This window comes from Typopeltis vanoorti, chromosome 17 (assembly GCF_054136105.1).
Source record: "Typopeltis vanoorti isolate ZY-2024b chromosome 17, IOZ_Tvanoo_1.0, whole genome shotgun sequence".
Taxonomy (NCBI): domain Eukaryota; kingdom Metazoa; phylum Arthropoda; class Arachnida; order Uropygi; family Thelyphonidae; genus Typopeltis; species Typopeltis vanoorti.
In genome coordinates, this window is record NC_143565.1 from 74785775 (window position 1) to 74810829 (window position 25055).

Consider the following 25055-nt stretch of genomic DNA (forward strand, 5'->3'; position numbering starts at 1 on the left):
CTTTGCCAACATTCTCTTTTTATATTTATTTTACTGTGGGCGACCACTTAGGGTGGCTGGTTGTGTGACGTTCTTTCAGAGTTAAATAATACTTATCTCACAGTCACACTTGCGACTGTGAAGAAATGGTGTATAACTGCAGCATTTAAACGCGAAATCGTGTTTAAATGCTGCAGTTAGCGATTTATATGCCGTATTTAAATTGAAGTCATATCTGCCTCGGTAATTCGTGGTTCATTATTTTAAGTGTGCACTTCTTCGACCAACGTAAGTTATCCGTTTTAATACCGATTTAAAGTTTGAAATTATCAATATAGTAACAACTTCGCCCGATAAAAGTTCTACGATAATATTCTTTTATGGTAATTCCATAGGGCCATTAATGCAGTAGAAATAATATTGAATTTTAAACAGTTCGTAAAGAACTCTAAACAGTTAATGACATTTTAAACGATTAAAACAAAGTATATCTTCAATGCTTACAGAAAATATTGCCTACTTAATTAGTAATTCTGTCTCAGAAATGTGATACACAGGATTTATAATGAACTGAATAAAATCTGCATAATTAATTTGAAGGAATGATCTGACAACTGCGAAAACCACCATGTGAAGGAAAGTTGAAATTAATTGGTTCTGGAATATACTTCAAAGCCACGAAAGCAGATCAAATGTGAAACTTTACCCAGACATTTCAGCACCAAATATTACAACAGAGTTTATATAACGGTGCTTCTTAATGCATAATTACTTATATCTGATATTAAGTGTTGTAATACTGCTCAAATCGGAGATATCTTTCTATAAATTCTCTTTTCTTATATCGTGGAGGTTCGTTCATTCTTCTGTTCTTGTTCGTTTTGTAGATAAGATAAGCTAACGCTAGATTGCGTTAAAATGTTTAAGGTTGTTAATAACGTGTTGGTTATCTTACATTCATCTGCTATCCACGCCCGGTTCCTTCAAATAATTTCTTACAATGTAGCACAGTGCTTGCGTCACTGTCGAAAACATTTTTAGAATCCCTGGGTTTTGAATATTTTTACTAGAATAGCCTTTATTATTTGTTTATAATTTATTTATTACCGTTTAAATCGTAGTGATGATGTCATCTTTCATTTTTGCACCAACTAGAGTTTTGAAATGGGGAAAGAATAATTTTAGGATACGATGAGCCGTTGCATTATTTTGGCCCGAAATCCCTGCACATACAACAACAGAGTTGAATCCATTGTGATAATAAACAAGATGTTAAATGACATATTTTTAGTTGGGAGATAAACATTAAAGTCATGTGAAAGACCACCGTCTCAATTAATGAAGGTTTGAAGTAACCTGAAAAAGTAGGGTTTCCGGGCTATCTAAAAGTAAATAAAACATAATATTTACTTTTAACATATTAATACAAAAACATAAAATTAATAAAACTAAATAAATAATTAAATAGGAAAGAAATCCTAAGCTCTCTCCCGAGGTGGATGGGCGGGAGCAGCATAAAAAATCTCCAGAATATTAATTTTGCTGAGCTAATTCTTTGGCTAATGTCTTCTCTTCTTTTCGTGGAGAGTTTTCTGAGGATGTATCCATTTCAAAATCATCAACCACTTAGTTTCACTTTTAAGTTTGATAACCAATATTTTTTTTTGTTATTGCATTCTCTCCCAAACCATCTGTTAGCAACTTCAAAGCTTCTCCAGTAGTTTTTCTCGATTCGCTTATGAAGTCAGCCATTTTTAATGGAGCAGAAATCGCCTAAGTAGGGCACAACACATTCATCCTTTGCGAGATGGTCCTTCTCAGTAAGGCAACCAAGAATTTTCAAATAAAAGGCTCATAACCAAACGATTTCAACTTAATTGTATCTACTTCTAGAGAAAAATGTTTTGTAATAGCATTACTTGGTTGTAAATCCAAGAAATTGGTTACTGATGAGACTTTATATAACAGTCACTTCAATTCGCTAATCAAAAATAGCCCACTGAATTCCTATCATGGTACAAACCACAATATGCACTTTGGGTTCAACTTTTTAATTCTTTGAAATTTTAGAATTTTTTGAGAAATGATGCACATTTCTGGTTCGTAAATCACATGTTACTGTTGTAATACTAGAAGTGTTAGATTTTTTTCTTACTTTATAATCGTACTTACAGAGTCTGATTATCAATTTTATTCAAAGTATAATACACACTTATTCTAGTATTGTTGTCACTGATGAAAGCGCCTTTCAAACACTTTGAAAATTAACTTTGTCAGATATGGGAATATTTTTCTTTCTCGGAGACTTGCAATATTTTCCCTTTCAAGTTTTTTTAAAACGAGACAAACTGGCCCAGCGAACACATGTAAATGACACAAATAAGACAATTGCCTCATGGGTAATAAAGTAGTAGAGCAACTTAATTACCTCTACATTAAATGAACCCGACTATGTTTTCTTTTCATTCAATTACTTCATTTGGCAGTCTTTTGTTTGTTTGTTGTACATTCGTCCGTCTATTTTATTAATATTTTTTTAAAGTTTTGTCTTTGCATTTCGGCATCTATATCAACGAAATTTGGACTTCAATTATCTGCAAGTAATTACACTCATGCTTGAGTTGCCGAATATAAATATGTCACATGTGTGATTTACAAACTGCTTCTCCTTTAGTATCGCGTTCCCCCCCCCCCTTCATATTTCTGATGGTCACGGAACGTATCCAGTACTAAGTGGATGATGCACGTCACAAGAAGAATCACGTGACATGAAGATATACTTGCCATCGAATGACGTCCGCTATTTAGAATTCGTCCATTTCCGAGTTAGTGAATACGAGGAAACTTATGAAAGACACCATATGATGTAAACTCCTAAATAAATTAGTTTACTTATAGAATAAGAAAAAAAGATGAAACCACCCACTACAAAAGTGACTTTAAAATCCAACTCAAGTTTGTTTATTTGAAACAAACGAGTCTATATTTCTAGCTGGCTTATATTTCAATCAACTATTCATTTTCACCGTATGGTAAGCAAATACCATTTTCTGCTTACCTATCCTTTGTCTTTAATATGTGAAGTTATTGATTAAACAAATACTGAAACTACTAAAAATATTTAATTTAATACGTGGATTGTCTTATACGCGTAGATAGTTGAAATTGTGCTGTTGAATGAAGTGATCTCTGAATATAATTAATATGGATAATAAAATTACAATTTTTCAGCAATTAATTATTGCTTTAAAGTGCTATAACTTTGAAGAAGAAGTTGAAGAAGCTTAGGAATGGAGGAAATAGTGCTGTAAAAGGAGTTAGAGATGATAAAGGTGACATGAAAACTAGAGAAAAAGATATCCTTGAAGTATAGAGTAATTACTTTGAAAAACTGCTAAATGAAACAAGCAGTGATGAGAGCACAGTGGTAAAAAACACTGACCAGGCATGCAGTCAGGAATACATATCCATACTTAAAGTAGAAAAAGTCATCAAAAGCCTGAAATGTGGAAAGGCAGCAGGAATAGATGATATTCGACCAGAAATGCCGAAGAATGGTGGTATAAAAGTCTTACAGTAGCTGCACTGCATAGTTCAGAAAGCCTGGACAGAGGGATGAATTCCCGATGATTGGAGTAGAGCTCTCATAGTACCCATATATAAAAAGGGAAATAAAACTGAATGTGAGAATTACAGAGGTATTTCCCTACTGAGTGTTCCTGGCAAGATCTATGCAAGTATACTTGAGAAACGATGAAGAAAAAATAAGAAGAATTGTGGAAGAAAAGCTTGGTGAAGAACAAGCTGGATTCAGGCCAAATAGAGGCTGTCAGGATCAGATCTTCACTTTACGACAAATAGTCGAGAAAGCATGGGAATATAACAAAGATATGTATTTAAGTTTTGTCGATTTGGAAAAGGCATATGACAAGGTGCCAAGAGAGAAGCTATTCAATACGCTACAGTTATATAGTGTCAATGGGGCATTATTTCAAACAATACTTAGTCTTTGTTTGAGTTGTAAGTCAGCAGTTAGAATTGAAGGAAGTAGAGGAAGATGGTTTAATGTTAAATCTGGTGTGAGACAAGGATGTACATTATCCCCTCTGTTATTCATTATCTATATGGATCACATTATGAAGGAAAGTGGTATTAAACATGATATCAAAATTGGAGATGTTAATGTCAGCTCTTTGCTTTATGCGGATGATGTTATACTTCTAAATAAATCCGCTACAAGCCTGCAAGATTCTCTGACTAAATTCAATAGCTGTTGTTATAGATATGGTATGAAGGTCAGCAATAAAAAGACGATGACAATGAAAATAGGTAGAATCATTGAAAATGTCAACTGTGTTGTGAATGAAGAACCTGTGGAACAAGTAAAACATATCAGCTACTTAGGCACGATTTTTAGTGAAGATGGTAAATTAAATATAGAAATAGACAACAGAATCAGCAAAGCTGGTATGGTGGGAAGTCAATTGAATAAATTGATATGGAATAAGAGAGAAATTAGTCACTGTATACAAGACAGTGTTCAAACCAGTTTTAACATATGGATCTGAGAGCTGGGTCAGAAGTAAAACACTTGACCAAAGACTAGAGACCGCAGATATGAGAGTCCTGAGAAAGATTATAGGCGTGAACAGATGGCGTCAATGGCAATATCATATTAAAAACGAGGATATTAGGAAAGAACCTGACATTGTCAGCATCCAGGAATGTGTTAGCAGAGCTAATCTCAGGTGGTATGGTCACTTAAACAGAATGGGCGAAGAAAGATTAGCAAAACAAGTGTTCTCTGCCAGGTTGGCAGGAAAACGACCCAGAGGAAGACCAAGATATAGGTGGATTGATACGGTAAAAAGTGCCTTAGATGATAGAAATATAAGATCTGATAATGTTGGAGTCTTGACAAGTAACAGACTGATTTGGAGTAAAATTGTAGATAGGAAGTTAGTAATGATGTAAAATTTTTTCATGTAGTACTATCATATCCTGTACACCCCTTGACGGTACATGGCAAGAATTTGATGGTGATGATGATGATGAGTGCTATAATTCATTGCACATTATTCTTTCCGATATTTTTAGTGATCACGTCACCAATCATATGATCTGCAATGTACAGATGGAAAGATGATACTATTGGTCAGATATTAACTGTTATTTTAAAATATTCATGTGTTTATCATGCCTTAATAGACTTTCTATTAAAATCAAAATAGGAAAGAACCGAAATAATATGCGAGATCTTGAATAATTAGTAGAAATTGAAAAAAAAATCACGATAGAAGCTGCAGTTTGACTTCCAGAGAGAACTGGAATTTATGAAAGACATCATAAGACGTAAACTCCTTTATGGTAATTTTTGGCCTTCGGAATACAAAAGAGCATAACTTCTGCTCAGTCATTCCAGATAAAGCTTTTAGGCGGGAGCAGGAGAAATAAGTTTGAAATCCTCCTGTATTCTGTTTATAAGACACTTTTTCTCGTTTTTATTAGGCAGTGATTAAATTGTGTTTGTACTGTATATAGAGATTACTAACAAGACTGATTTACTTACATCAACTGTTTTGTACAGCGCTTCCCAAACTGTGGGCCGCGGCCCCCTTGGTGGCCGTAGGTTTTGTTGAGGGGGACGTGAATTAATGAAAACACATTTAAAATGTTTTAAGACTAAGTAGATTTTTTTTATTTTAAAAGAAACGTATTTAACTTTTATTATTTATTATTTCTTTTTTGTTATTTGTTATATTTTAATGAAAAAATTCACACATTGGTGTTGGTTCACAAACTTTGCTTCCTGCGTATTTCGGCGCTTAATGAATATTAGTAAATATTGCTTATTCGTATATTTCATTTCAAAGCAGTGGTTAATTGTATTTACTTCCAATGCTCTCCAGGGAAGCTCCAAATTTTCCTGTCCCTTTCATCACGGACTGTTGATATTGACTTTATATACATATCAAAACTCGTTTTATATTATCACTGTCATTCGAGCTAGTTTTCTGTTACCAATAAAAGTTTCGCATATACTTCACACATGAAAAATGCTTAAACAAGTTCATATGGGGAGATAGTAACTCGCTTGCATGGTAAACAACACCCTCCCTAAGAGCCACTATACTGCAGAGGCAATAAAAACAAGTACTTTTATTATGCCAGTGAATAAGGTATGAGGAGTCTGTGTAATATATTTCTCAACAAATAGTGCAATTAGAGGCAACTGGGATAAAAACACACTAATTAATGAATCATATAGAAACTATGCTGTATAGACTGAAACAAAACCATATGTTGCATGGGCAAACACAGTATCTAACTAAAAACTATTGTTATTAATTAGATGTGTGTGAGTTCGATTTCCCAAGGTAGCAATAAAATTCAACCGAACGTTTTAAAATTCGTAAAAGTGTTAAAACTAAGTAATATATATATATATATATAATGAATGTTATGGCAGTTTCACATATGGGATTCGGTTGAAGAGAGTTAGCATTTCAACTCAATTGTCAGCTATGCTTTTATCTTTCGGTTGAGGGATCTTTTGTTAATACCGCACCAATCATATGCACGTTTTAATAACCTGCCTTTGCTGTCTGTTTCGCGTTAGGATTAATTACCGTAAAGGGAGAAAAGTCACAAAAGAGAAAAATGTTCTTGGTCTGGGGATTCCCTTATTCAGGTAATATTCACTAATTCCATGTTATCAGTCTGTGGTGTGCCAGTATCGGTAAATGGTGATATTATTTGATCTATTCTACGTTAAAAAATTTAACCCTGAGATGGATAAGTGGTTGATAAAAAAAAATTCCGCGAACAATCAGAAGAAGCAGAAACAGACTCAAAAAAAAAAAAGGACATTATTTTACCAGAACAGCCCGCATCGTCTTCAGAACCAAACGGTAAGAGGCAAAAAATGTAATATATGCATTTGATTTTTGCAATATTCGCTGTGTATGTTTTGTATTGAATATAAATACAATACATATTACAATAATATATCTCTCTATTACGATATTTTTTCGAGGGGGGGCCGTGAAATATTTTAATTTTTGCAAAGGGGGCCCTGACATCCAGAAGTTTGGGAAGCACTGGTTTTGTATATGCATTTTGGAAAGTCATTTTAGACATGTTAAAAGAAGCATGTAGTAAGTGAATGGTAAATAGCTATAACACATTATATTGATAAACATTCTGTATAAATTATATTCAAGACTAGACAATTATATAGCATGATTCTGCACTTCACTTAGCATTTATTTATAACATCAAATTCATTAACATTAACTGTGATGAAACTCGTGTGTAAACATTCACCATGAAATAAAAACAGTGAGTTATGGGAAATTGCAGGAATAGTGGATGTACTGATTTTCATTTGTTGATTCAAATTTTGGAAAGAAAAACTTTCCAAAAATGTCTACATTTTTCATCATTATTAAAAACCTTTATGACCACAACACAGTTTTACTGTATACTGTTAGCCACGTATAGTATTGTTTAAATAAGTATGGGCAAGAAACTATATTTCAGAAAACCTCGTGTTATTTTTAATAGCACGAAAGTGATCCTCTGGTCTTGATTTTTCTGTTGATTGTTATAATGATCTTGTCATATGTGTGATCCTTTAATACATCTGAACTCACTTGCTCATTCACTCACTCACTGGAAAAACTAAAACTGGATTCGAATCCCATCTAGAAGTAAAACCTTCATAATCGTTTTCAGCGTATGTTAGCCGATCTCAACTAAAGTGGGAGAGTCTTCCTAACGGGAACTCGGTTATTTTTATTGTGCTAACATCGCATAAGAACACACGTAAAGAAAATGTGTCATACTCAGCTCGTATAGCATTTGTTACATTCCCTAAACAAGGATTTGCATTGATTCTCTCAATCATCTAAGCACAACATAGTGTAATATTTTCACATTACCATTTCATGTAGGATTGAAGTGTAATGAAACAATAGATAACCTAGCAACTGAAAACTTACTTAAATACAGCAAAATACCAAAATTATACTGCAGCATTCACATGACTACTAAAGGGTCATTTAAGATATTTTGAAATTTTACGCATGGATATTTTCACAAATGATAACTTGCAAAAAAAAGTCAACTCAGCACTATATTTCTGACAATATTTAATTAATAAATTAATTCATAAAGGCTGTGGTTTTCCTTTTTTTCTTTATCAGGTATTATCAATATTTAGTCAGATAGGCAGAGAGAGAGAGAGAGAGAGAGAGAGAAGCTTAATTGAAAAATTTCATGGTTAAATTTAGTTTAAATTTTTTATATTCATAATGAATGAACAGATTTGTCTTTCTTTCCAGTCCATAAAAACCATCATGGATAAGGAGATTAATAAAGACCATCTTTGTGGAATTGGTAATTTCACTCCTGGTTGGCTACAAAGGTTTCCTAATCCCAAAGCTTGCTTAGTAGTGAATTGCGCTCTGAGTCTGCTCCAAGGAGCATTTTTTTTTCTACTTTACTGGTGTCATCACTACATTGGAGAAAAGATTTGGATGTGATGGCGTATGAAGCGGTGTGCTGCTGATAGCAGAACATGTGGGTCCTATAGGTTGGAAATATTGTGATTGGCTATTACAGTAGAGGCATCCACGGGCCACGACTTATTGCTGTAGGAATGATCATGGTCATCTTCAGTTGCTTTATAACGGTACTTCCGTATTTCATCTATGGCGCAGGTTATAAGGTGTACCTAGATTCGACGAATGCCACGACGATAAGGCATCTCTGACCATTCCAGCTTTTTGTATGCTTTTTATTGCACATGAACTCAATAGGTTTGGATCTGTAACCATTAGTATTATAGGATTACCTTACTTAGATGACAATGTAAAAAAGCAAGACTTTCCAGCATATATGAGTAAGTAACGATTCACTTTTTTTTTTCTAAAATTAAGTTCATTATCTTCAAGTTACATCCATTTTTAAATATCAATGCATTTCAATGTGATTAATTTAGAATTTTTCCTGTCAAATTGCTGTGCCATTATTAGTTGATATTAAACAAAAACCCTATTAAATGATGGTGTATAGAGTCAATAATGATCTGAAATGGTTCCTGAGCAATCTTGGATCATTCTTTTATCTAGAAAGTCTATCAATACGAATCGGCCGGCTAAATATTTATGGAATGAACCTATAATACTTTACTTTCTAAAGAAAATGCATCCTATGAAGTCGAGATTTGATGAATGCAAATGAGAAGAACGAATTGAAACTGGTGATTAGAGCCTATTAAGTTATCGACAAGCTTTCATGCCTTGAAATGAAGAAATGCAATTACGTCAGTTTGTTTATTTCACCAGTGTTATTTTTCTATGCCTAATTTCGATTTATTTTCTAAATAAATTATTGGTTTATTTTCCAGCTATAATGTTTGCTATACGGATATTTGGGCATGTGTTCGGTCGGTCTGTCCTCGATCTGCTTAAAATACTGCGAAGATCCATTCTGTAAGTAAATGTAGAAAATAAGTATGAGGGCAGGAGTTTTTTTTGACGAATTGTAAATTTCGTTAACTATTTTAAACAAACAGTTTGAGACAATAAAATATAAATGTCATATTTAATGTTGCAAAAATATAAGCAGTTTACCGGAAGTAATGGTTACACTTCAGGAATGACAAGTGTAGTAGAAAAATAATTGATTTCTCATAAACTCCTTTTTATAATAGTAACGTGAAACAAGAAAATGCCCTTGATGCATTAAATGAACTTGATAAACTAAATTAAAAATCAAATGTAGATGCGTAAAGTATTCGTTACACACACACACACACACACACACACACACACACACACACACACACACACACACACACACACACACACACACACACACGGAAATCTACGTATCCACTAATTTTCTAGATGCCACATTGAATTCTTTGAGTTCATTTTTGCATCCAGTGAGATACAGTAATCCCTCGATTAGTGCGCTTTCCAGCAGTGTGTCATTTTCTTTCGATACCCAAATTCGATTAGTGCGCCTATCTTAAAAATAAATGTTACAGATTTTAAAAATTTTCGATCTATACATTTTGTATGGTTAACTATTTTAAAAATTCACTCACTAGAATGAAATAATTTAGTTCCTGATTTAAAACATTTTAGAAAGTTATTTTTAATGGCATGCTAACTTCCATGTACACTATATATACTATGTTCCAAATTTTTACCGCCAAAATTTATGTCGTCTGCTAATTACATAGCATTTTCCTGATCATATCTCGTATCTCCTTTGCAATTATTTTCCTTACATTTTTTTATTATTTTAAAGTATTTTCCCAACCTTTCATCATGAGTAAAAGAATTAGTGATCAAAAAAGTGAAAGTGTGAAAATGATTCGAAACGTAATCTCATTGGAAGAAAAACTTGAAATAATAAAGAAAGTGAACAAGGCGAGTCCAGAGCAAAGATAAGACAAGAACACAAAAATGGACGAATCAAATATAAGAGCAAGTTTAAGCAAAGCTGCTGAATACAAAGTATTATAATGATTGAATTAGAGAGACTTCTTTGTACACGGATCGAAGATTGTAACCAAAAACGGATCCCGCTAAGAACTAACCTTATAAATCAAAAGCATTAAGTCTCTTTGCAACTTTGAAAGAACGAGCTATCAATGATGGAAAAGAAGAATTCCATGTTAGTGCTGGGTGGTTTTTGAGAAATAGCCTACATAATGTTCTAATCACAGGCAAAGCTGCAAGTGCCGATAAGGAGGTGGCCGCAAATAATCCAGAGATTTGAAGAAAATTGTATAAGAAGGGGGAGTGGCTATTGTGACCAACAAATATTCAAAGTCGATGAAACTGGCTTTTTTTGTAAGCCAATGCTTTCCGAGACTTTTATGGCTAAATCAGAGAAATCTCAGCCTAGTTATAAAGTCGCAAAGTCGAATGAAATTACTGCTAGCAATATGTGATCCATTTGGAAGCACATTCTTCGACATTGTGCAAATGATTTTAGAGACTTTTCAAATGAATATAAGTTAATAAAATTTCATTCTGAGCAATTGATTGATTCCGACCTGCTAAATTTAGATGCGCAGCGGGAAGATCCTGAAGAATATGAAGAAAATTTAATTACTGACAAGCCCAAAGAGATTTCACAGAAACAAATTTAAAATATTTTTCGTGCAACCGAAACGTTTAAGTAGCAATGCTTAGAAACTTGCCCTTGTGAAGAGAGAAGCAGGAAAATTTGCAGAAGAGGCAGTTGTATGAATGAAAGAAACAGAATGCCGGCAGAATAATAGATTTATATCTTGAATATGTTTTATTGTCTTTCAGCTTCACAGTTTTCCTTTAACTAGGCCCTGAGACATACCTTAATTCTTTTATAAGAAAAACAAGGATAAAAAAAGAAACTTGAGGAACGAATTATACTTTTTTCCTTAGGTGATTATACTCGATTAATTTGTTTTAGATTAATGTGCCTGTTTTAAAGAACGCGGTAGGCGCACTAATCGAGAGATTGCTAAATTTTCCTAAATTGCAAAGAGCATAGCCTCCTCACGATATTTTAACATCCATAAAGTTCGCCATTTCTACGATTTTCATGGTCCATTCCTGCAGCAGTAAGAAAATGATTGCGTCTGTGGATATGCAAATTTTGTGTACTGTAAAGATCATAAGCCAGGTTGGAAGTAATTTAATTTTTAGTCATTAAGAATAATGATGAAATTGAAGTTAACATACCTGACGGAGAAGAGAAGAAATGGAAGGGACCGATATAATGCACAACCATGACCTTCGTCATATTCAACTGAAACACTGAAACATCGTGTGCTGAACAGACCAATGTGTCAAAAAAAAAAGATACATAAACTGATGATCATGTCGTAAAGGTTGCAGAGTCAAAAATGCTGGATTCATATTATCATAATCTAAAGCAAAGTATGGAAAGAATGATTAGGACGAAAGATGATCCTGCAGTTATTCAAGTGTATGAAAGTTCTCTAGAATATATTAATCTGTGTCAATACCTCTATGTGAAATTTCTGATTATAATTACTGCTGAATATTGTTATTTTCAGATGATCCAGGATATACATCAGATGATCCGAGATGGGTGGGAGCTTGGTGGATTGGACTTCTTGCGTTAGCCTTCATTATATTTGTGTTCACAATCCCTGTTGCTATGTTTCCAAGGGAAATTAAACGTTTTTTAATATCTACCCAAGGAAAAGAAGAAACAAAGTCAAAGACGGCTGCATTAAAACTTTCAGGCAAGTAGTGGTTTGGAATACTGAAGAAGAAATATGCATATTAGGAATATATCTTTGGAATTCCATAAGAGATGTATTGATAGTTAGTTAACATTAATTTCCTAAATAAAAGTCAGTCAAATAAGTGAGGGAAGTATGAAACGCAGAGTATTCATCCTAGTGCACACTGAATGGAATGCATTATCGGAATAGGTTGTTAATACTGGAAGTGTTAAGAATTTTCAGATTCAGTACGATAAATATGTTGTCAATTGAATAAACCTTCATCAACGAGTCTGCTGACTCCATGGAGGGTGTGATGATGATGATAATAATAATATGAGTAATATGATTTGAACCCGCAGCCTGTCAGTTGTTGAGAAGGTAATTTTCTCTGCAGACTAGGGCGGTACGTATTTGTTGGATGGAAATATTATAAGCTGAGTAACATGTAGCCGGTACTATTCACCGTCAGCAGACTTCAGTAACTGAAATAACCCAAAATAATCATTCACGCACGGAGTTTATAATGAATCGGTGTATATTTACTGAGATCCAATTTATCCGTTGTTGAGTAATTGGGTCTAATGTTCATTGTTCAAATGCTGACTCAGTTTTTAGTTCTTAGTACAAAACTTATTATTTCATTTTTAGAAATTATGGAGACTACTAACGTGTTAAGAATAATTGCTTTAATTTTCCAACGTTTTTTCGACCTTCATATGAAGGTCATTATCCGAACTGTATATATATATATATATATATATATATATATATATATATATATATATTCAGCGGATGATCAGATATGACCTTTCTGCTAGTGTTCGTATGCAATTTGATGAATGTACTGGAACAATCGTGGCCAGTTCAGTAGAAAAGCACCTGTGAAGAGAGAAAAAACATAATGCAAAAACAGACCGTCTGTGTGATTTTCATTGGACAAAGTTTCAGAGGGAGCAATAGACTTTTAAGCGGATTGACTAGAAAGCATTGAGCATTCTTAGGGAAGCTTTTGGAACAGAACGCCACATCTGAGAAGAGCATGGTAAGATGGGGCGGATATGAGATTTATAAAGTGCTGTATATTTACTGATGGTGAGATGCAGTTACAAACGAAAAAGGGCACCACGTTTTTGATGAGTTGCGTTAGGAGAGGCTCGATATGAAAGCCAATCCAAGAGTGAGAGTGTAGCATTGAAACTAAGGGGGATCGATAGGAGATCTGGTAAATAAGTTAGTGTTCTGTTTTGGAAGCTATCAAAATGACTAGATGTTTAACAATAAGAAGTTGAAATTATACACCAAGAAATAAGTAAGTAGGCACTATTCGGAAATTCTCCAAATTTATTGATGCACTTGTTCTAACAATAGATCAGTGTATCGATACAAGTATTGAGGTCCCTGACCCTGCCCAGTAAACAACATCGCACCAGCTGATGAACTTCCACATCCATAGTGAAATTCTGCCTTCCGTAAGAGCCTTCCGGAAAGAAAAATGTTTCTTGAACGGAGCCGAAGAAGTGGAAGTCTGAAGGTGCTAAGTCTGGGTTGTATGGGGTGGGTTGTGGCAGATTTTCCCAACGATTATAGCGCAGCCACTCACGAGTGGTGCGCGCAGTGTGTAGAGTAGCTTTATTCTTCACCAAAACCACACCGCTTGTCTGGAGTCCTGGTCGCTTTCGTCGAATGTTGGCTTTCAGTTTGTCCAACGTTGAACAGTAAAGCTCTGCATTGATTGTTCCTGCCTTTGGCAAGAAGTCCACAATAGAATGCCCTGGGGATCCCATGACTTTTCGTAGAGTGGGAACAGTTTTGAATTTTTTGCGCGCAGAAGTTGTGGATACTTCCAGGTCATAAGTCTTGTTTTCTTTCCCGGGTAAAGTGATGATCCCATATTTCATTTCCTGTGACTATGCGAGGGAGAAAATACTCGCCTTTGTCGCTGTATTATCGCTAGATATTCTCCAGAAACATCCCTCATGCTTGTTGTCTTGTACTCCTCTGACAACGGGGCACCAAGCAGAGCACACTTTTAGAAAGCCAAGGGCATCGTGAAATAATTTCTCAAATAGTGGACTTACTCAAGCTCACCAGTTGTTATTTTTACGCAGTTTTACTCGCCATTCTTCAAGAACGATGCCATCAATGCGAAATGTTGTCTTCTGTCTTGCTCGATGAAACTGTGACCTCTCAATGTCGATCTTCAATGTCACAAAGGCCCGCTTTAAATTCATTGTACCAAAAACACTTGCTTCTTTGACCTTTTTTCCATACACATCAACGAGTTGAAGGGGATTGTCACTTGATGAAGCCCCTTTTGTTTTCAAAAAGCGCCATCTTGCAACTGGAATTAGCTGTGAGGCGCCACTAGCGCCACGCTGCAATGGCGTTTTTTTTTTTTTTGTGAAAAAAATGACATCAACGGGTCTATCAATCCACCATTCTTAGAAAATGGGTAGGTATGTAAGACGTCGGCATCTTTATTGGTTAGTAATATAAAATATGTAAAATAAAAACCGTTCTTGTTTTATGTCGTAAAATTTTGTGATTCCTGTTTCATATTTAGATTTTTGGCTATTTTAGACACATGAATTGTATCGACACGTCTGTGCCCATCGCCCCGTTGACTGTAGACTTGAGTGACGTTTAAAAAGTTGCGTTGTTCCTAGAACGCATTTTCGGATTACGTAAAAAATAAATGAAAAGACACAAATAAAATCAATAAAAAAACAAAAAAAAACCTTTCATTTATCCACGGTACAAATATACGTTGACAACCTTTCGTGGATTGAAGTCACATAAAACACTTTTTATCAATCACATATTACGGTAATAAGAATTCAACATCACGAGATTATATTACTGACTTCTAAATGTAACTACCAACTGCAGTAGCGGATGTGGATGCAATACCGAAGCTTTTCAAACAGTTTGTTCATCAGATGGCGATGTCATTTAATTCTCTTCTTGTTATGCCGGATGCAGCAACTACAGCACATATTTGAATGGTTCTACAAATGAACTGGTATGTAGCTGTTTTTTTTTTTTTTTTTTTAATTGCGACAGTTTCTGAAACCCTAGGGTGATTCAGTTAATGACTAACTCTATAATATTAACTGTTAAAGACACTCAGTTATTATCATGGCGGAAAACACACACACACACACACACACACACACACACACACACACACACACACACACACACACACACACACACACACACACACACAGAGTTTGTGAATTTACGGAATGTCTTAATAGGCTGCTGTACAACTACTTAGTTTTACAGTACCACTGATTTTGGTTAGTTCTTCATCAGCAGTCATGCCGAAAGCACTAATTTCTGCTACCATGCCATATGTTTTTCACTCCTCTTAAAATACAATACAAATCGATCGCAAAAACGCCACTCTTGGCTCGAAATATGAATTCTTCTTGAACATGGGGAGATTCCCTTGTTTAGTCGTTATCCATGCTGTGCCTTTGGAAAATCATAAGTAGGATTATCCTCTATAAAGTGAAACACCTTTATAGGGACTATTTGGAAGACGAGGAGTTGGATAGGTTCATATAAAGGTAGCCGGAGTTTTCTTTCCCGAATGTCGGGTTTTGATCATTCTAGATATATTAGCAAATGAACACTGGACATAATTCCAATGATAAGTAAACCAAACCAAAATTCCCAACGATTGGTTGTTTGGAATTACAGCCGAAATATCTGAAGCAATAAACCAAGGCATTATCCCTATGTCCTTCTGATTGGTTTATTGATGAAATACAAGAAATACCTGAAATACCTGAAAAACATTATCTTTATGTGATCCCGTCCAATTCCAACTAGTAGATGTTGATTCTCACGTGCTTTCTGGATACCATGCAAGCAGTGAACGAAAGTCCTGACGTGATTTTGAGCAACGAAATTCTGGATCAGAGTTCTAATCACCTTGGGATTTATTGATGAAAGTAGTGAAAAAGAAAAGTCTTATTCAAAACAAAGTTGCACATACTTATCCAAGGAAGAGTTTGGAAGCATCCATCCCTTTCTAACTCCTAACTAACTATAATGTAATGATGGGTATTTCACAACACAACACGCGTAGTTGCAATACAGATGTTAACAAGGGGGGAAAACGTTTTCAGTAATATCGTACTAAATATATTTTAAAAAACCAACCTCAATATTTACTCTTTTACTTTTCCTGCATTCAAAATTATTTTATTAGTAAGAATTTTCTGCAAGTAAATGTTTGTAAATAGTATCCGATCTGTTCATATAGCAATATAAAATAAATTACACTATTAATGTTTTTCTGATTGCGAATAATATAATATACCATTATCTAAAGACAATTATTGACTTACAGATGTTCCTGGAGTGTTCCTGTGTAGACAGCGATGTTGTTATAAGTGGTTATTGCTCAGAATACTGCAGTATGCTGATTACTTTCATGGTCCGCTTGTGCTTCTCTTCAATAATTAAGTCTGCTGCTAATCCTGGAGCCACTCTAGTGGCATTAAGGTACCGCTTGTTAAGTTATCAATTGCCATCTGCTTTTATAAGTGCCGTATATAGTATATATTCGCCTATAATGTCATAATTATTGCATACATTTATTTATCTTGAAAGAGATTCAATTTGTGATCTCCAAAAGCGTACTAATATTTCCTCAAGAATACTACGGAGTTTCCTAGAGATACTTTCGCTACACACTTTTATTCCTCGACTATATAATGTCTTGAAAATACATAAGAAAATACTCCGCTGAGACGTATTGCGGAAGGCACTGGCTCTCCCACATATAAAAGTTTGAAACATTTGATTAAAGATGGAAAAGATTTAACAAGTTCTACCATCTCCTTCGTCCAAAATTCTAAACATTTCGTTTCGATTATTAAAGATATATGTCTTCAGAGGGATGAAAGTATAGCCAGTTTTGACGCGATTTCCCTCTTTACTAATGTGCCCAATGAGGGAATTATGGTTCTTTTAAAAGAGAAGTTATGTAAAAAGCTGTCACTTCCGATCCATTGCATAAATTCTAGTTATTCGTATTTTAGAAACGCTCTTCAAAAACAGAACTTCGGCTTTGCCAACCCTTTATTTCTTGTACTGGTAAATATATATTCAGAGGAAACTGCCATCACTTCTATTCCAGTGAAAAGAAGATTATGATATATATATATATATATATATATATATATATATATATATATATATATATATATATATATATATATATATATATATATATATATAATTTAGACGTGTGTCGGACATATATAATATCTCTATTTACAGAAAGCACACACCTAATAACAGATATCTTCATGTGCATCTCATAATTACCTACCCTAAAATCATTGTATCATTTCTACATTAGCTAATCCTACTTGCTCTCTTCTCAGTGAAGAAAAAGAGATAACGAAAGAACTACAGTTTCTTCTTACAATATTTCAAGGGCTATTAATAAGCTGCTATTTAATCCACTTACTCACCATATTGAAGATAATAATGTAGTAAGGTTTTATATCTCTACCATATACAGCTCGGTTTCACCAACGTAAGCTAAAATTCTCAGGTAATTTAAATTAGCACTTCTTTCATTCCTCTAACCAAACTCCATTCCTTACTTCGTACAGCAAAATCCAAACATGATTTTTCTATACTAAGAAATTATATACTTGATTTAATCCTTTATCCAAGTGTAAGCAAACAAGTTTTCGCCTGAGCTATTTTCAGGCCTGGGGCAACTCGTATAAAGAAGCTAACGACTTCACATCACTTGCCTTAGTATCCCATAATGCAAAGCACATATCTTTACGAGTATATATAATGCTGTGCATTATGCATCCAACAACTATCTCTAATTCAGAGTACAGGTATCCCTTGCTTAACGCAGCGAAATGAATTGCGACAATCCCTTAATATACGCGGCAAGAGTTTTAATTAACGCGTCTTTAAATTTACTACACAAAAACATGTAAGCTTCGAGGAGTGTTTCCTGGCCGAGAGAAAGAAAATCGTGAGCATGATGACGTCATTCTTTCTATTCAGCGTTAAGAGTGGGAGTATTATAAACTTCAAAATTGCTTTGCTGTATTTACAAATTATTCTTTGTAGATGTTTTCATCCAGAATGTGAAAGTTTTATTTTTTCCACCGAATACGACATCATTGCTACACCCAATGGACATTCGCGTCATTGCAACTTTCAAAGCCTATTTTCTTAAAAGGACGTTCCTAAAGGCAGTAGAAACAACAACAACGGGAGAAAATGCGATTACGCTCCAAGAAATTTGGAAAAATGTTAACATTAAACACGTAATTGAAGACATTCATGAATCGTGGGAGCTAGCAGACAATCGTTGCAATTGGTGAAGACCTTGGTTTTGATGGTGTTGATACAGAAGATGTTAAAGAATTGATGGATTCAAATTCAAAAGTTTTCAGTGACAACGATCTTCTTGAAATTGAACAACAACAACGCGCAGATGAAGACAACGAACAAACAGAATGTGAAGAATGGGATCCAAAGCAGATAACAATCGAAGAACGATGGAATATTTCTCGGTTTAGAATCGCTTAAGCAGCAAGTAATGGATATGGATCAAGATGTTAATCGAAGAATGCTTGATTGCCGAAGTCCAGAGTGTAATTTTGCTTGTTATCATAGAAATTATGCTGATAAGAAAAAAACTAAAACTTTTCAAACGACCCTTTAACTTTTTTTTGATAAAAAAATTGCAGTAATAATGTAGGTACAAGTATTTATTAAAGATTTACTTTGCATTCATTTTTTATTTCCTAAAAGAGTAAGTACCATATAAAACGAATTATTAATACAGTAGTCGATCATGGACGAATTGTAATTTTTACCATTGATTATTAGATTTCATTAACGAGATTTTGATATACGTGGTAACATCGAGGAATTAATTAATCGCGTTAATCAAGGTGTACCTGTATTCTAATATTAAGGTGTGACACCTTTTGGCAACTCGTGTATAGAAATATGACTTCTGCATTACTTCAACCGTGGTATCACCTCTGATACCAAGATATCACCTCTGGCTCCCACTAACGAGAAAGTTCCAAACTGGTCTGGGTAGTGACCTTTCCCATAATGCATAGCGTTTCCTTAAGGATATGTACTTTGCATTATGGGATACTAAGGCAAGTGATGTGAAGTCATTAGCTTCTATATACGAGTTGCGCCAGTCCTGAAAATAGTTCAGGTGCAAACTTGTTTGCTTACACTTGGATAAAGCATTAAACCAAATTTATAATTTCTTAGTATCTTTAATTTATGACTTTTCCTGCCTAAATTCAATGCATTTTCTTAATAAACGATTCACGTTTTCTATTTACAGATGTGTTGACGAGGAAGATAAAGCTTTAGCTTTAGGAATGTATGCTTTTTTCTCATTTTTTTTGGTAGGTATTTTCATTCTTTTCTCTACTTATTAGTCCTAACCGTATTAATGTGTCATAGAGAAATTTCGTATAATATTCAGATTTTTTTTTTTGTTTTTGTGCACAATAACGATAATGCTAATTATTTGTGTAGTATTTAGGAATTTTATTCTTAAGAAAACTAATTTTAAATTTTGTAGAAGAAAGTCTCTGCTTTGATTTAATAATATCGAAAATCTCAAAAGTGCATAAGCTGTTATCATGCCACTGAAAAAAAAAATTGCCATCAGCAACGAACAATTCCTATTGTTCCCGATGTTAGTGTACATAACGACATCACGCAACTGCTAATACTGTGCATTATTGCGTAAGTTTACTCATTTGGTTTTCGTGAAATGTACTTGTCATCACATTTTACCAGGTTATCTAGCCAAACGTGAACCATTTGGTAAAACGTGACGACAAGTACCTTTCACAAAAACCCAAATAAGTATAATTACGCAATAATGCATAAAGTATTCTCAATTGCATGATAGTTTTATGTACACCTGACATCATGTGAACTGGGACTCTTAATATAGAATATTTGTAGATTGTTTTCCCGTGTAATTTAAGTACTTTAAGAATGATTTATTATTATTAATATTATTAATTGAGCGACCCGCAGGATCAGAAAGTAAAAATCTCAGAAACGTTCATTTGCTCATCTGTAAGGACAGCAACAGCCGTTTCGACATTTATTGAGGTCCCTTCAGTGGGAGCCAGACCCAGGAGAGATACCAAGTTTGAAGTAATGCAGAAATCATACATATCTCATATACAAGTAGAAAAAAGGTGCTTGACCTTCTTAATAAAACTGTCTGGATGAATAAAAGATGTAAAAGATTTTACTTGGGCGTAAAATACATCAAAGATACCAAGAAATGTTATACTTGGTTTTAATTATTTTTCAAAGTAAGCAAAAACAAAGTTTTGCGCTTGAAATATATTCACGTAATACTTGCCTTAGTATCCCATATCGTAATGTATTATAATACTTGCCTTAGTATGTATCCCATACTATATGTATGGGATACATACAAAGCACCCCCCCCCCCTCTTTCAGACGTGTATAATGCAATGCATAATGGGCAGGTTAACTACCTAGACCGGTTTCGACCTTTATTGAGGTCTCTTCAGTGGGAGCCAGAACTGAGAGAGATACCAAGGTTGAAGAATGCAGAAGTCATATATATCTCATATACAAGTAGAATAAAGATGCTTGACAATCTTAATAAAAATTCACATGAAAGATGTGAATATCTTTCACGCGAAAAACTTTGTTTTGGTTACTTGGGAAAAGCATTAAAACCAAGTATAAAATTTCTCGGTATCTTTAAAATGTTTACTTTATATTTTAATTATCGTTGATACATTTTCGTAATTGATATTTGTTCAATAATTGTCGTTAATCATATGATTATGCTTAGGGGATTAGCATTTGAAGAAAATAGGACACCACTAGAAGTAAATATTACTGAATGATAACTTTCTGTTTAGAACTTTTAAAACGTTGTGTTCATCTGAATTATTCCTAAATGTTAATCCTCCAAATTGTTCTTAAATGGTAATACTATGATAAATTTTTCATAAGTGTGTTACATGTTAGCAACCTTCATGTCAGAAATTAGAAAGTTAACATATTAGCAATTATGAGCAGTCCCCAATTTCCTGATAATTAATTTGCTAAAACGACTAACATAGTGAACTACTAAAATAAGATTTTAATAAGTTGTTACATTTCTTTAATTGGTTTTATATGTTTATCTTTTTGTATTACTGTAATCAGTATTTAAAAAATAATGACTATTGAAATGTTAAAGACAGTATCACGTTTGGGGGTGCTTCTTGTGGAAAAGGGGGTGCTCAGGATTATAAACCTTCTCCTGAGTGATTCATGGAGAAGGACAAGGTATTTGTCATTGAGGAAATAGCTCAGATTTCAGAGATCTTTAATATGCATCAAATATCCTGTGGAAAAGTCTCTATTATAGAGTATTTCCATTATAACGAAAGTAACTGATTTCTATTGGCTTGCGTTAATCGTGATAAAGATTAACGCAATTATCATCACATAATTGCAACAAAGATTTCTTTAAATAGAAGAACATTTAGTATAAACAGAGAGCATTTAGTATTTGCATAATAATAAGGAATAGTTATTTTAACAAATGATTAATTTCTAGATTTCTTGGAATAAATCTCTTTCAGTAATGAGAAGGATAACAGAAAATACAGCTGGTTTGAATATATACAGTATAAAAAGAACATATTCTGACCAGTAGATATCCATCTTCTCTTCAAATGATTGAAAGTTATGAAACGCACTTATATACGTTTGTGCATTAGGAAAGAAACAGTGGTCTGCTTATTTCCTGAAGCTCAATCAAAACACATATCCCCTTATGTGTATTTCTATTTACTATAGAATAAATATCCAAAGAGAACTGCGTGCATAGAATTATGACGATGATTGGAGGAGAAAACAATACTGGAATATTCAGTATTGTTTTCTCCTGCTTTATTCAGTTAAAAAGCTAGGCATGTACATTGATTTAAATTCTACGATCATTGAAAATGATATATCCTTCCCAAAAACCTAAACTGTTTTACAATTTTTGCTGTAATACATTTTGGGTAGGAAGGGAGGGCGGGACAGAACTTATTGCCACATTTGTAAATAACTGATACTTTTATATATCTACATGTGGAACTTTTATGATAAAGAAATAAAGAAATAAAATATGTTAAAAGAAATCATTATCATGAGATTTTCCATACATATCCTCGGAATCACATCAAAATACCTCTTAAAATAGGATGATTTAAATCATTACAATAACACTTCCCTTTCTCATCCGTCGCTTATGAATAGTTAAGTTCTCTAATAAGGGATTTACGACGAATTAATGCATCCTCTGCTGCATCCCCTAAGGGCAGTCATGGATGTAGATCCGTGTGTTCATGGGGCTGGTTTTTTCTGTTATGAACGAAAAATCCCAGTTTACGGGTGAAAAAACCCTAAAGCTAACTCATCTTTAGTCGAAAGAGACCAGATAAAGGTTCCTCACGTCATGGACGGGAATCGAACCAAATTCTTTCCAACCAAAGGGTTTCGTCTATACTGACTGAACTACGGGACTGTTGTAATAATACTTAATAGATGATGAATTCAATCCTTTCCAGTCACTCTCTTTGGGAATTAAGTTGAACGTCGTATACCATCAAAGTAATTTAATTAGTAGTGTTTGGGGAATATCTTTATTTAAATCTCACTTTGGAGGAATACATCATCATCATCATCATGCATATCAAGGATTTAGGCCTAGCATGGCCTGTTCCGGCTTCAGAAGTCAAACCAGGACGTCCTCTTGTTTAAGAGGACCTCCTGGTTTTCTTTTTCCTAATGGCTTGTACTTTAATGCTTGTTTTGGTAATCTTTCTGTTTTCATCCTTTGACCGTGTTCCATCCATTTATGTTTATAATTTTTATTTTTTTCTATTACTGGTTCTTCGTTTAATTCTTTCATAATATCTTCGTTTCTTTTGTGATCAAATAGGGTATACTTTGCAGTTTTTCTCATAAACTTCATTTATGCTGTTGTTAATCTTTGTTTGTCTTTTTGTTTTATTGTCCAGATTTCGCTTCCATACATTAAGACCGGTAGGGCTAATGTATAGTATACTTTTAGCCTGATTTGTTTTTGAACTAGGTTTGGTTTAAATATAGCGTTAATTACACCTGTTATTTTTAAATATTTTGCAATTTTTACGTTTATATCTTTTTCATTTTCATATGTGATCGCACATCCTAGGTAGTTAAATGAATTCACCTCTTCTAAGATTTTGTTATCTATTACTATTTTAGTTCTTGTTGGATCTTGTCTTTTAAAGGCCATAGTTTTTGATTTTTCCGTTGATATTATCATACCATAATCTTTGGATATCTCATTTAGATTTAAAATAGCTTTCTGTAAGTTATCTTCAGAATTTGTAATTATTATTTGGTAGTCAGCAAACAGGAGAGCGTTTAAGTTCTGTAAGAGAAAGTTTAATTCCTTGATGAAAAGTTTTATTCCATTTTATTATTATTTCATTTACGTAGATATTAAAAAGAGTTGCTGAGAGGGGACATCCCTGTCGGACCCCTTGGTTTATCTCTCTCGTATATGATAGCTCGTGATTTAATCGTATTTGTATACAGGAGGAATACTGACTAATTAAATTACTTTGATGGCATATAATACCATCACGTGGTATATAGATTACGGACTATGTCTAAAATTAATTAAAATACGATGAAATATATACAATTAATAAAACATAATAAATAAAAAAATAAATAAAGAAGTTTTAACCGACCCCCGTACTAAATGTACTATCGGTTTGCAAAAATCTTTGTGTGTGTGTGTACCACATAAAAATATTATTGACTCACTTTTCATACGTTTTGGATAAATATAATTTTATAATGAAGTAGGCATCGACTATTTAGTCAACTTGAAATAGTCTTTCGAACGCACTCTATTATTTATTTTAATTTCATTTACCTAAATGAAATTAAAATAAAAAGCAGAACATGTCGCTGATGTCTGAAAAACTATGTTACTTTCTCTCTCGAATTTTGGCCAGCAGTGTTAATATTGTCAACGGAACCGAAACAAGTAAATGTGATTCATTTTTATCGAAACCAGTTGAACGATATGACACGAAAGACGTCTCTGTGAAAAAAAAAATACCTCATAAAGAGGTAGAAGCTCATTTTACTCTAGTTCGGGGGAATTCCTCACCAAACTTAAGCAGTAAGAAACATTCGAATTGGTTGAAGCATTCGAACTAGAGAATGTCATCACAGCAAGTAGAGGATAATAAAATCTACATGTTTTCTAATCTTTCATTGTTCTTCAAGTTGTTCTAGTTCTTTCATTAATTGGATTTGGTAGTGTTATCTTGTTGAACACCAGTTAAGAATAGAATAGAAGTAGTGAACCGATGATATTCAATTTAAAACCAGGGTTACATTAGGAGGAATATTGTCCTAATGATTCTTGAAATAAGCGTGACTCTTATGCCTTTAACTGCACTTATTCGGCTTAAGAATCACTCTTAAGCTCGATTTATAACGCGATTTTGATATACGCGGTAACATCGTGGTATTAATTAATCGCGTTAATCAAGGTGTACCTGTATTCTAATATTAAGGTGTGACACCTTTTGGCAACTCGTGTATAGAAATATGACTTTCATTACTTCAACCTTGGTATCACTTCTTCCACTGACGAGAAAGTTCCAAACTGGTCTGGGTAGTGACCCTTCCCATAATGCACATATCCTTAAGGACATTATACATGTCATTAAGGATA

The 25055-nt window shown here is 33.8% G+C and overlaps 1 long non-coding RNA gene across 1 annotated transcript; it reads left to right on the forward strand.

The window, feature by feature from the left end:
- Positions 1-132: 132 nt before the first annotated feature.
- Positions 133-19674, forward strand: LOC150097496 (uncharacterized). The gene is made up of 4 exons (XR_016549709.1): positions 133-267; positions 8325-8884; positions 16605-16759; positions 19611-19674. It is a non-coding gene; the product is annotated as an uncharacterized LOC150097496 (long non-coding RNA).
- Positions 19675-25055: the final 5381 nt, after the last annotated feature.